Genomic DNA, 15,074 nt, shown 5'->3' with positions numbered 1-15,074 from the left:
TAGATGTCAGTTACTGAGTTTTTCTCATCCATCTTCTATATCGGGTTATTACACTTTTATAATTTACAACTCATGATTAATCTGATCATTAAAATCGATGATGAAAGTTTTTTCATATAGCATTTCCATGTTGAGTGCAATTGCAAAATATTTTTTGCAAAATAAATAAAAGATTCTCCAACATGTGATTTAATATGATGCATTTCAATGATTCTTTCACCTTTAGATACACCACTAGCATTGTATGTAGTGCTATAATATCTATTAAATGTACACATACATTTTATATGCAGCATAAAGGGATATAAATGTTTATACATTTTATATATAAGTGCCTGGAGAGCAGAATTTATGTCAGTTTTATTAACCTACAAATACCAAGAGCCTGGAACAAGGCTTGGCAAACAGTAGTGCAATATTTGCTTAGTTAATTGGTAATGAGATGGTAATACAAATCTTGAAGTTAGGCAGAAGATTATATAACTTCCAATTCGTCAAATCTGATTATTAGCATTGATTCTATTTATTGTTTTATTCTAAATATTACCCAAAATATCTTAAGTATTTTATATATCATTTGCATTTTATTCCAAGTTCTGCAATAAATTAGGCATATCTGAGCTAGATAATATATTTGGCACTATCTTCTACAATTTATTCTTCTAGGGATCCAGAGAATTAAAGAAATTAGAATTCTAAAATGTTCATTACTTCTATTACAGCTTAAGAACATAAATTTAAATAATGATAGATTAGTGCATCAATGCATGAAATGAATAACACCCTTTTTCATTTTTGATAGCACTGAGAATGTCAAAATCAAAAAGTTCTAATCTTCCTCGGTGTTCCTTTAAGTTTGGTCAATAGAGAAAGAAGAGAATAAATATACTTCATATGTTTACTATCACATTTTCCTGGGACCAACGAGTTGGAATTTTTTTAGACAAGTTTATTCCTTTTGGTAATCCAAAGGCCGCAGCTACCCTCTAGGGTCATTTGGAATCTCTTGTGACCCTGATGAACCATCTCCTTCAAACCTTTTTCTCAAGTCATGTAGCTGGTAAAAGGAAGCATATTGCATTGTAAAATCCTCCTATAACAAAACTAAAATCCAAAATTTGTATGGAAGATCTTTGAGCATCCCATCAAGCTCTCAATAAGCAAGAGACTCAAGATTAAATTTTAGGATTAGGTAGATAAAGCAAATGCTGAATCTAGTTAGAGTTATCTTGTGTGTGTGTGTGTGTGTGTGTGTGTGTGTGTGTGTGTGTGTGTGTGTGTGTGTGTGTATTTTGTAATATACATGCATGTATCAGAGAGAGAGGAAAGAGAGGCAGAGAGAGAGTCTGGTTGAGGAAAACAATAGATTTTACAGTCAACTTAGAGAAACAGAAAATATTGGTATTTTTACTTTTCACTCCTGTAATTATGTACACCATTAAAAATCTATAATTCAGTAGCTAAAAAACTCACACTGATTAAAGAAGTTAAGCTGAAAAAAGCATCTTCAAACATCTTTGAGAACTCAATCACCAGCTTGAGCCAGATCTGTTCCTTTGTTCTAGTTACCTCTGATTCCATCATCTTGGGCTCGTAGAGACAATGCTTTATGGTGCTTAGTTTTTATCTGCATACATGTAGGAAAACAAACTATCCTAACCTGTGCTGTTCGCATGGGAAAGACACCTATGCAAACACAAAATGCAGCATCTTAATTTTCTTCAAGAAACTGGGCTGTAAAATTTATAGACTGACAACTAATAGATCCTAAGTAACCACTTAATGTCTCTGTATTTCAGTTCTCTATTCTATAAAATAAAAAAGATACCAAATAACTTATGGTTTTTGAGGATTACATGAGATGCAACATGAAAATGTACTTTAAAAATTCTGAGGTATTGTACAAACATTTTATACAATAATGAGATTTTATTGGTAAGTACTACAGGATTTATCAGTCAAATTGTCTTTAAGTATTCAACTGGAAATGTCTTGCATTTATTCCAATGAACTGTCATTACTAAAATGTATTTTAGAAGTCTTCTTTTAAAATCCCTTCAGGGTCTGATTATGATTCTCATGAGATTATTAACCTTGTTAGATCATAAGTTACTTTTACTGAAGCTAATCATCAACATTAATTCTCAAAATTTGAGACATTCCCATTAGGTAGACTTAGGCTTAAATTTAAGACTAATTTATTAGTCAGTCAGTTAGTTAGTTAGTTAGTTAGTTAGTTAGTTAGTTAGTTTTGCATATGAACTGTTTATTATGATTAAATACCATTTCCAGTGCTGTCTGTTGAATCCTTCTGTGCCCCACACTGAGCCCCAGGAAGGGGTCTCAAGTAAATGATGGGCCAGATGTGACCTCTCCCAATGCCAGCACAGGAGCCCCTTTCTGAAAAGGCTTTATTATGTGTGAGGAGAAAGGGGGTCATTCCTTGGCTGCCGCCTTCCTCATGTCCCCAAGTACATTGCTCGGCTCCTCCCACTTCCTCTTGGCTCAGATGTGTGTCCCCACCCTTTTCTTGATGCATTTCAGGGCCCATTTGTCCTTGGAGACCTTGAGCAGCTCCGTGGCGCGCTGCTCGTGGAAGGCAATGCCACACACCTCTCGGATCATGTTCCGCACGAACTTCGTGTGCTCGGTGGGTCGCCCGCGGCGGCGGCGGCGGCGACTGCGCCTCAGCATGCTCACGTTCTTGGTCACCTTGGGAAACCTTGGTGAGGTCCCCGGACATTGGATAGCGCAGAGCCATGGTTTCGGCTCTTCCACGGCGGCGGAAGGCAAGACTAGTTTATTTTTCAGGAGAGTGCTTAGATGATGATAGCACTTATTAGAATATTGAGTCCTGGCTAGAGCTATTTATAACCAAGTCACATTTTTATAATATAGTAAATAGTCTATAATTTCTCTCTCTCCGCCAAGGGGACTAGAGGAAATATATTTAAATCAGATGTAACTTTTGCTTAGGAATCATCTTGTCCACTCAGTAAAGACGTTTATATTAAAAATGGGATGGCAAGTGTTTATTCATTCAATCAAGCAATTAAAATATATTTTTCTTGAATTCTTACTGGGAATACCAAGTCTTAGCCTTAAAGATACTCAAAGTCTAGTAGAAGAGACAAAGTAATATCAGTGAAAACCTGGAAGAGAACAAGATTAGAGAAGGTACTATGGAGAAGGGTAGGTTTATAGTAAGCACTATTTATTAGCAGTTACACAGAAATTCTACCGCTGAAGCTTTTGAAAGAGCAGCCTTTGAACAAGAGTCCAAGTAAACCTACAAACCTTACAGTGCTTATTTGCAGTTTTAAACTCTAAGTTTTCTATCGCGTTCCTAAAGCACAGATGCTGAAAAGATTTCAACACCCTTAAATTGAGCTCAATGTCTGCTAACTAATAAATATATACTGAGTGTTGGATACTGTCCTAAGAAGTGGAGATAGTTTTCGACAAAAGACACAGCCTTTTCCTGTGTAGTTAATGGTAAAGCTGAAAAGACAGATCTTAAACTATTTCAAAATAATTAAATCATTTTAACTGCAAAGTGCTGGAGAAGGATACAAGATGCTCTGAAAGTATATAATATAGAGAATTTATCAGATTTCAATATCCATCTGTTTTTATTTGCAAAAATGAAGACTGTTTAGTTTTTAGAAAAATAAAATTACCAAAATATGAATGTGCTGCACAGTAATCATGAAAGCTGCTGTTATATTTTGGGTAAAAGCCACACGCAGGCTATCTATGAACCAATGTTTTATCATTATCAGTAACGACTTCAAGAAGCTAATTTTTGTTTAGTTCTTTAAACTTATCTCTATGTTCAAAACTTTTTTCTAGTTCAAAATCTGTCAAGTAACTTTGGAAATTCTGAACAATTCAGGACTGCATGGGCTTTAACTCATCTGTTGTATTTTCTAAGTGGCTAACAAGTTATCCTTTGATCTCTGAAGGAATTCATCAGTTAGAAGGCAGGGATTAATCACTGGATTTCTATCTGGGTTCCACATTGAAAAACAACATAAATTATTTTAAAAACAACTTATAAATTTTATCAATTTGAAATTGAAGCAAGAAAAATTTCTATACTTTGCCTCAAGATCATATCATAATGTTCTAGGCAACCAAAAACTTTACTATGAAAGAAAAGTTAACTGTTACATTTTAAGAAGACAAAAATAAATTATTTTGAAAAATACCAAAGATAAAAATAAGAGAAAATAAGTTGGAGAACTAAGAGTTTTAAATTAAAGAGATTTTTAAAGTAAAATAATTTAGAACTGTCTCCAAACTAATCTGAATAATTGTGAGAAGTTTAGTAAACACCACTATATGACAACAGGAATCACATAGGGGGGCAAGGACAGTCTGTGTTATGGGCAATCAAACATCAAATTTACATTCCTGTCAGTTTGTAACACAAATGCTCCTTTAAAGCTTTAGGTGGAGGCTAGATCACAACATTCCTATAACCATGCCTACTTCTTGTCAAAAACAAAAACTTAAGAAAAAATGTGATTTATTGTTCCCCTTTCCTTAGTTCAATCGTAGAAATAATATATGATTAAATCTTACTGTGAAAGTCAAATATAGGGAGTACTAGTTTCTATAAAAATATGACAACAGCGTAATTCTTCATCTTTCTACTTTCCTGCTTTAATAACATATATATGAACATAAAAATGTATTTAAGTATTTATAAGCTACATTTTCATAGATGAGGAGACAGAAATGATCATACATTCCAAATAATAAGTGCTAACAAAGGCAAAAACAGACAAACCACCCACAAGGATAGGTCATGAGGAAGAATAAAGTTCGGAAGAGCTGAAGATGGAAGATCTCAGAAGCCTTAAACAAATATCTCCACACAAAAAGAGAAGGCCCTACCTGTGAGGGGCCTGTTTGGAAATTGAACAGAGTAAGATTACTATGAAAGAGCAGAGAGTAAATTCAGAAAGTGCCCAGTGTGTAGAAAATGGAAGAGAAAGCTTGATTTGAAAAGCTTCAGCAAAATGCAACTTCTAAAAGTGAGTCTAATATTTTGAAAGACAAAGAATGTGAAGAGATCTAAGAAGCTCAGAGCAGGTGATAGAAATTCTCCTGTACTCATCTAAGCTGTGAGAGCCAAAGAAAAAGTGACAACTGAGAAGGTCCATGTGTTATTACCTTTGCTGAAATGACACAGAAGTAATCCCAGGATATTGATTCTGACATATTTCTCACCCTATCCCCAAAATGCACATTCCTGGAAACTTCTGCTGCTAAATAAGAAATTCATCTTCTAAAATATGGATAAGATGAGGGTAAAATAGTGTTCCTCCATACAAAGATTTGAGGTGCAGTGTTTAGTTTGGTTCCATTTTGTTCTGTGTTGTTCAGGTTCAGATCTCTTATATCCTTACTGATTTTTGTTTAAATTAATTATATAATTTAAGAATAGTTGGTATACAATCTCATATTGGTTATATTAGTTTCAGGTGCATACATCTGAATCGTAATATAGTGATTTGACATTTTTTTACCTTATAATGTGATCACCCCACTAATTCTAGTATCATCTGTCGCCAAAAACATCTGGCCCCCAGGCCTTCCTTTTTCGGTAACCATCCCTTTGGTCTCTTGTTTCAATGAGTTGAGTTTTATTTTGTTTGTTTGTTTGTTTGTTTGTTTGTTTGTTTTGGTCAAGTAGTTAACTGTTTATTGAAAAAGCTGTATAGAATTCCATAAGAAAATGATGGAGGAAAAAAGCAATGTAATTTTCCTTCACATGAAGGAAACACAAGAAAAAGTATTTTCAAAAAGTTAATGAAAAATTATAACAGTCTGAACATAAAAAAGAACCAAGAAAGAAAGAAGAAAGGAAAGAAGAAGGAAGAAAGGGAGGGAGAGAGGGAGGAAGGAGAGAGAGAGAGAGAGCTGACTAAAATTATAGCTATTTAGAAAAACCAAAGGCAAAAATATATAAGAATTCAGAGAAGAAATAAATCCCACTCAGAAATGAAGATTAAACTACAAAGAGCACAGGTGAGAATAGACACCATACTAAAAGGCACAGAAGAATGAGACAAAAAAAGAGAGAGAAAGATTGTAGAGAAAGTCATCTGAGAGATACAGAAGATCTAACATGTGTCTAATTGGTACCCCTTAAGGCATGATAAATAAATTGATGCATAATAGAAAAGTATAAATATTTTAAAGTAGAATGAGAAAACCTGGCTGGGAAGAAAGAATACCTGAACCCAGACTGATACAGATTTTGCTACCATAAGTGGTTCTAAAAGAGCGGAATCTTCAGAAGGGGCTTTTTGAATTGGTTGTGGGTTTTCTAGAATTTATTCTTTAATCTGATTAGAGTCATAAGCACTAATAACTTTTTCCAGTGATTAAGAGGGCACTGGTATTCCACGGCATAAAGCGGCAATAGAAATATACAAAATAGCACCAGTGGCTCTTCCTAATCAAATATTTATAGAAAGCAAGGTTTTGGGTGACCATGCATTTGCTACCTTAATTTTGGAACATTTTGGTCAAACTAAGGAATATAATGGCATTGACTGATTGCTCCTAATTGTGCTGTGGAAAATAGAAAATGAAAAAGATGAACTCAGCGTTTCAAATTCATAGCTCAAGCATACATTTTGCAGTTTAATTGGGAAATAAATTGTCTTTTCAATAAATGTAACAGGGTCAATTGGAAGCCATACAGAAAAATTTAATAATACTCTTCCCTATGTCACTGAGATAAGTCACAAAAATGACCATAAATTCTTCCCATCCTTTTAAGTACATCCCTTGTGCCTCTCCTCACATAAGAAGTCTAATTATTTCTCCTCTTGAATCTGATGACTTATTTAACCAAAGAGACATTAACAAATGTGATACAAGTAGAGCCTTAAAAAGCACTTGCACACTCAGACTTGCCCCTTTTTGTTCCTGGAAACTCAAAAACCATTATGAGAAAAAGCCTGGACTAGCCTATTGGAGGATGAGGTATCATGAGAAGAGCAGCCCCAACTAACCTGACCATCTCAAGCAGCTACAGAATTGTGAGCTAAATGAAAGGGCTGCTGTTTTAAGCTACTACATTATAGGATGGTTTGTTACATTTGTGGTCCCCAAACTTTCTGACACCAGGAACCAGTGCTCCTATGAGAATCTAATGCCTGATGATCTGAGGTGGAGCTGAGGTGGTGATGCTAGCGCTGGGGAGTAGCTGCAAATACAGATAAAGCTTCACTCTCTCACCTGTTACTCATCTCCTGCTGTGCAGCCTGGTTCCTAACAGGCCACGGACCTGTACTAGTCTACGGCCCAGGGTTTGGGGACCCCTGTGTTACACAACAAAAGCTAATTGTTATAGTTATATTACACAAAAATTAATTCCTGTTATAAAATATATGCTATGGGGAAGTAATATACAACATGGTGACTACAGTTAATAATACTATATTACGTATTTGAAAGTCACTAAGGGAGTCAATCTTTAAAGATCCAATCATAAGAAAAAAAGCTTTGTAACTATGTACGGTGACAGATATTAACTAGATTTATAGTGGTGATCATTTTGCAATATATACAAATATCAAATCATTATGTTGCACAACTAAAACTAATATAATGTTACACATCAATTATACCTCAATTAAAGAAAATAATTCCAGATGGATCGTAGATCTGAAAGTGAACAGGAAATCACCAGACCTTCTCTAGAACAGCATGGTCCAATGGAAATATCTGTGCTAATAAAAATATTCTATATTTACTTTGTCCAGCAGGGTAGCCACTAAACCACCTGTGGCTGTTGAGCACTTGCAATGTGACTACTGTAATGAAGAGAATAAAGTTTTAATTTAATGTAATCTAACTTTAATTAATTTCATTTTGTTTAAATAGTTGTATGTAGCTAATTGCTATATGTAGACAAGGTAGTTCTAAAAGAAAACATATAATTATTCTTATCTTTGGGAACTTTGGACAAGCAAAATCTATAAAGCAGGGGAGAAAACCAGTGGTCATATTGGAAAACATTAATTAACCAGTCCACATAAAAATTAAGATTTTTTATTTAACGGAAGGTGTCACTAAGAATGCAAAGGGACAAATCGTAATGTGATAGAATATATTTAAAACATATAGAACTGAAAAAGAACTCAACCAGAAAATATTTATTTTAAAAATCCTAAAAATAAATTAGAAAAAAAAAATCCAAGAGATAACAACATGAACAGACACTTAAAAAAGAGGATATTCAGAAGTCCAATAAACATCTGTTCTAATTAGACAGGAGGGAAATTAAAACCACTGTGAGGTACCATTAAACATCCACTTAGAAAGGCTAAAATTAAAGAGTTAGCAAGAATATGAAGCAATTAGAAATCTCATATATTGTTGATGTGAGCATAACATGGTAAAATTACTTTGGAGAACTGTTTAACAATATCTAGTAAGGCTTAAATAAACATAACTCACAACCCAGTAATTCTATTTCTAGGTAAATATAAAGTGTACATATGTACATCAAAAGACATGTATAAGAATGTTCACAGTTCCAATATTTTTAATAGTCAATACTAGAATAACCCAAATATTCAACAGTTGAATGAATACAAGTTGCAAAATAAAATACTAATGTATATGTATAAGTATAGATAATATGCAATTAAAAAAAAGAGGAAGTTTTACATGTACTGAAATAAGATTTTTATGATACATTAGTGCAAGAAAAAAATATATAGGTAATAAAAGGGAAAAATAAGAGCATATGTTTGCTTTTGCTTGATTTGGTATAAAGAACTCTCATGAGATAAACAAGATACTAATTCTATAGGTTGCAAAAGTGAGGATGGAGAAAAGAGTGGGAGCCGATCTTCTTAGTGCATACTTTTAATATTGTTTTGATGTTTGAAACATAAAAAATGTGTTATCTACTCAAAAATTAAATTTTAAAAATTAAAATAAATTCAACAATAAAAGAAAATAATTATAATTCCTTCTTTACATTTTCAACTCTAACACTCAGAAATAAAATTATAGTCTGGTGACTATTGTTCCTGATCTTTTTTACGCACTCACATACAGACATACTGTAGTAGTCAGCTATTGCTGCAATAATGCTACATAACAAATGACCTCAAAAATCAGTGGCTCAAAACATTTCTTTTTATTGATCAAAAGATTAAGGGGCAGCTTGAGCATTTCTGCTTCAGGCCATAGATCAATTTAGGTTTATTGCAAGTGTTTTCTCTCTTGGATCATCAGTGATCTGGACTTGATTTTTTTCATGGCAGATAGCAGACATGTAAGAGACCAGGCAAAACCACACAAGCACGTTTAAAGCTTCTGCTCACAACATGCCCTCTAACATTTCATTACTCACATTACATGGTCAAGCAAGAGAATGGCCAGGAATATTTAAACACGAATAACTATAGGAATTTAGTATATGACAATGTCAGCATATAATATAAAAAGGGATGTTGATGTATAATTGTCTTACAGATGGAGGGATAACTTGGGAAAAATAAAATGATCTCCCACACATACATATGTACTTATCAAAATATATAGTTTTGATTTGTTTAAATTTGTTTGATATTTTAATATTATTTTACTAGACATATTGTCTTGAAACTTCTTTTCTTCAAACTTAACAATGTATTCTAAAGTATTTTCCATGATAATATATATAATCTTAGCTCAATATTTTGCCTGCTGCATAATTTCCAGTTATGGCTATAGTTTACATATCTATTCCTTCATTTATGAACATTCAGTTTTCAGTTTTCCACTTCTGCAAACACCAGATGCAATAAATATCTCTATATCTAAGTCTTTATGTACATATGATATTTATCAACATTTACCTGTAAAACATGCACAGAAGGAATAAGAATCATCTGATAACCTCATTTGGAAGGAGATTATAACCTCTTACTATGTTCACATGCAGGGCCTAGAATAGAGAAAGTATTCAGTAAAGAATGAATTAATGTTCAAAAATAGACTAAAATCATAGAATCATAGAAACTTAACAATTGTTTCTCTTTTGCATCATTTATCACCCTTTGCCTTATATACCACTATTATTTCTATCACTACATTTTGAGCTACTGCATCTTACTTATTTTATCAAACAAGTAATGAACCTAAGAAAAATGTTTTAAATTCTTTTCTTGGAAAATTATACTCCTAATCCACTGTATTCTGCTCTATTTTCCTTTTTATTTTCTTTCTTTCATAACAGTTAGTACCTTTCCCCATACTGCATGATTTAATGTCTATTATTGTGTTTATTATCTATTTCCTCAACTTAAATATAAATTCCACAAGGCCAGGAATTTTTTTTAACCTTTTTTTTCACAGTACATATCCCAAAGGCCTCAATAAGTATGCTTCAAATTAATAAAATCTTTAAAACAAATTTCCTGGTATATTTATAAAATGTGTAAATTCTATATGTAACCCTCAAAATATTGAATGGGATCGATAAATTGGGTTAAATAGCATTTTTAAATCTAGCTTTCCCTCTCCTTGCTTCTGTAATAAAAATAGTCTCAAAAGGTCATTTTCAAATAAACTGAGTTATTATGTTCTATAGAGTATCTTCCAGAATGAAATCATGGACTATACACTTGACAGTTCATGAGAGCTGAAAGGAAAAAATATTCACATGGAACTATGGAATATTTGTCTGCTAAGTAAGAATCATTCAGCACACCTTCTCTATAGCATTAACAAAAGATAAATGGTTCAGTCTTTTTTTTTTCTCACTGAATGCTATATTTAGGTGGAAGCAGTTATTTTTTTTCCTAAAAAAAAAACATACGTCTACGGCCATGCTACCCTGAACGAGCCCAATCCCATCTGATCTCGGAAGCTAAGCAAGGTCGAGCCTGATTAGTACTTGGATGGGAGACCACCTAGGAAAACCAGGTGCTATAGGCATAAAAATTAAAAATAAGGGATTGTAAACTGACAAGGCCCTCGCAATCTGTGAGGTCAACCAAGGGTTGCCTTGCTTAAAAAAATATATACATTTTTATGATAATTCATGTCCCAGAAATTACTCCATTTTATATATCATTTTTAAATCAATAACCATTAGAAAAACTAGCTTGGTATGTCTCAGGAAATGATTAGTTACTTATTAGAATTCACTAAAATTTCCATGTTTGAATTGGGAAAAACCGAACAATTTCTTGTTTAAAAAAACAAGCTTTTATTTATTTGAGAAATTGACAAACATTTTAACAACAGATTCACCTAAAAAACCACAATATATAAATAATTATGGCATCATTAACAAAAAAAAATTCTGTAACCAATGAAAATGTCTTTACTGACGCCTCAATCACAGTATTTTATGACAGAGTCCTTATTGTTCATTTTAAATAAACTTAAAAATCTTTTTGATAATGTCAGAAAATCAAGGTTAATATCTAAAAGCAAACTCTTGATAAGACTTTCCACCAAGACTATCCTACTCCCTCTTTTTTTGATGTTAGCATTTTAAAAATCTTGTTTTTCACTAAGTCATTCAAGTAAAGGCTTCAATAATAACAAACTTAAAATCTTATGATGTCAACTATTAAAGAGAACAACACATTCTCTGTAATTACTTTTAAAACAACATAGACACTTTTCAATTTACAAATCGCATATTTAAAAATTTATTTGTTAAACATTATAGTTGGTATCTGAACATCTCCCCCAAGTGGAATACTTTTAAGTACATACCACTAAAAATACTCTAGCACTCTCTGATGAGAGGAATCATTAATATAATTATAATTAGAGAATTTCTCAATAGAACATTTCCAGGATAGATTATGTTTAATATAATTATTCCTAATTTCCATCTTGTCAAAAATAATTCTTTAGAAGAGGTGCTCAAATTATATATTTTAAAAATTTATACAGAATAATAAGTTGGTAGTGCTTTTTAACAGATAATTGAATAGAATACTAACAACCTAGATGTGACCCAATATTACTCAATAATATTGTAAATGGTTTATTAAGACAAAATAATTATGTATATTTTTTCTCTGAATTTATTCATCAACTGACAAACATCAAAGTCCAGGGCAAATTTCTATGGAATCAATTTGTTTTCCATAAAGTCAAGCTACGATGCCAGAAAATAATGTATATTGAAAAACCTCACCTCTGTGTCCAAAGGCTGTGACCTAATTTCTGGGCACCATGCCACATTTCTAGTCATTCAAATAGATGAGTCAGTGCTCTGTGGGCCTTCCTCTGGCTAGATCTGCTCAGAGACCAAAACCTCTTCATCTCCTGGCAGACATTCTCAATGATGTCCTCACTTAATGTAAAAGGCAAGCCTCCTTCAACCTGAGGATGAGGACTCAGAGAACAAAGCATTCTCATTCCATTTCATCATTTTATTCCACCTTGGGCTGCTTCCCAATGCACTCACCGCCCACTCTGTGTACGATTGGGCAACTACCGTCATTCACAGGTGAATAGATAGATGTCCCTTCTCTCAGTAATAATAATATTTACCTCCCACATAAAAGAGTAAGTCATTCATTTAAGTAAATTTTGCCTTGTGCTTCTTCATTACATAGTCAATAAGCCAAAAAAATTGTAAAAGGACTGGGTCTGATGGTAACCTTTCTGCCCTATTCACCTCAAAACTCCCTCTTTTCCTTGAAAACCATAATTTCTAGAAAAATCTAGGATCTCTTTTATGGATAGCAGAAGAAGATTGGCAAATCACATAAGAACAATGAAAGGGCAAGGTGAAATAGCTAATGATTGAACAAAACTTAATTCTGATTACCAATTAGCAATTTTACAGTTAAATACTGAAAATGTGACAACTTATATTCACGTGGGTACATTTTCTCGAATGTGCATGTGTGTGTGTGCATGCCCTTTCAAATACCTGTGACATTCTAAGTATTATTAAGCGTTTCTTTCAAGATCTCATTTAATCCTCACAAAAACTCTGTGAAGCATATATTATCCCATTATTATATAAGGTCTGCTGGATTAAAATAATACGTTGCTCATAATAAGTACACAATTTCAGTTTCTGTCACTATTATTATTATAAGCTGACAATAATTATATCCCTTCATATTCCCAGTACATTTTTAAATTTGTTACATTTTAAATAATATTCAGGAAACAATTTAAATATTAAATAGTTCAATATTGGCAGCAGATCAACAATCTACACATTGATTTACTTTTTAAAAATTTAATTTAATGTAATTATTATTCTTTTTTGTACACATACCACTTAAAGAAATTGTAGCTTCCAAAGCAGACCCACTTAAGTACAAGTACCAAGGACGAATTGGTGCCTAACTTGGTAATAATGTCATTGTGAAGAATAAATGAGATAAAGCATGCAAAATGTAGGACACGATTCTTGTTCACAGGTATGATTGGAGAAGAATTAAAATGAAGTACCCTTTATGGTGGGGTTTGTGATTTATAGTGTAATTTGTATAATGAAGAAGTTGAAAAGGTTTTATAATCAAACATCGGTTGTCTTTCTTAATTTTATTTTTAATGGTTATCAGGAAGCTTCAGATTAGTAATAAAACTGCCATTTGGTCTTACATTTCTGCTTTTCTAGGGAGGCCCTGTCCTTGGAAATGCAATTGAAGTAAGTCAGAGCTATCCATTTTTATTAAATAAGCGCTCATTATTCTAAAACTTCAAAAAAATAATTATTAATTTATAGAACTAGACAGCAAAGGATCTTGATTAGGTATTCAGAAAAGAGTCCTTGGAACACCTCCTGAGCTAGTATGGGTACAGTATAAAACCAATATATTCCCTATTACATTAGTATAAGTCTTTGAAATAAAAAGTCAGAAAATGTTCCATATTCTGGACTATGTATTAAACACTATACATAATAATATCATAAGAAGAGAATCTAAATAAAACCAGACTACATAGAATGCAATATATTTGAATTTTATTAATTTCTTCTTTTAGTTGTTATAAATAAGCCCAAACCATCATTTTTGATAGACAGTAGGAGTGATTAATAAGTTTGTATTTGTTACTCTTCGTGATGGCCTCATCATCCAGAGGGAAGCAGTCTGGCAGCAGAGAGCACTGGATCTCAGCCCACACTCACCTGTTCAACCTGCACACGCCCGCTCAGGAGACCATGTGGCTTCACAGATACAGTCAGATGGTACCTGAGAGTCAGACAGTACCAGGCCAAAGCATTGAAGGGGGCAGAATTTCATATTTATGCAATTCTCTGGGCCATAGTGCACAGGCCTTATTGACAAATTCTGGTAAGGGCTTAAAGGTAGTGATATTGAAATTTCCAGAGACCCTGCAAAGGGTATAAATTGGGCTAACTTACTAATAAATGGCCATGTGATTAGGAAAGTTATACCTAAAAATATGTATTCTATCACCTATTGAACCTGTTTTTATTCCTTTGGTTCTTGAAGGGTTTTTTTCCTTTAAGGATCCCTATCAAATATCTTTTTGTTAAAACTCTCAGTACCCCAGGCTAGATCCCAGGATCTCCAGAGGTTGGGACTAAGGTATCAATATTTTTCTCAACTTTCAAAATGCAACTAAGGTTGAGAACTACTGGTCTAAGCCAATCATTGTAATATCCCCTTTCCATGACTGATTTAGTAATACACATGTGACCCAGTCCTTACCAAGGCATGAAAATAAGTCTCTTGGAGAGCTGCTGGGAAAGCTTTGTTCACTTCTTTACAATTAGAGAAGAAAAAAAAAAAGATATAAGAAAGAGTCCCCCTTCTTCTCTGGGTGTTGTTGATATGAATCTGCTACCCATCTTAAGATCATGACAGAAACCAGCTTAAGAGTAAGGTGACTTTGAAGATATCAAAGAAATAGAAGAAACTTGAGTCCTTGATGACATCTTTGAGCCACTGTATTACCTACCCTGGTGCCTGACCTGCCTCTGGGCCCCTGTAAAATAAAACAAATAAATTATCTTATTATTTAAGATGATAGAAAGATGATGATGATGATGATGATGATGATGATGATGAGAGAGAGAGAGAGATCTCTTTCCAAAA

At 33.2% G+C, this 15,074-nt stretch overlaps 2 pseudogenes; one reads left to right on the top strand and one right to left on the bottom strand.

Annotated features, from left to right (window-relative positions):
* Positions 1-2,436: 2,436 nt before the first annotated feature.
* On the bottom strand, positions 2,437-2,761 carry LOC120583802 (60S ribosomal protein L36-like; annotated as a pseudogene).
* Positions 2,762-10,840: 8,079 nt separating this feature from the next.
* Positions 10,841-10,959, top strand: LOC120583940 (uncharacterized; annotated as a pseudogene).
* The last annotated feature ends 4,115 nt before the right edge of the window (positions 10,960-15,074 follow it).

The sequence above is a fragment of the Pteropus medius genome, unplaced genomic scaffold (genome assembly GCF_902729225.1).
Source record: "Pteropus medius unplaced genomic scaffold, Ma_sr-lr_union100, whole genome shotgun sequence".
NCBI lineage: Eukaryota > Metazoa > Chordata > Mammalia > Chiroptera > Pteropodidae > Pteropus > Pteropus medius.
Note: the sequence above shows the minus strand (reverse complement) of the source record. Positions and strands in the feature narration are given on the sequence as shown.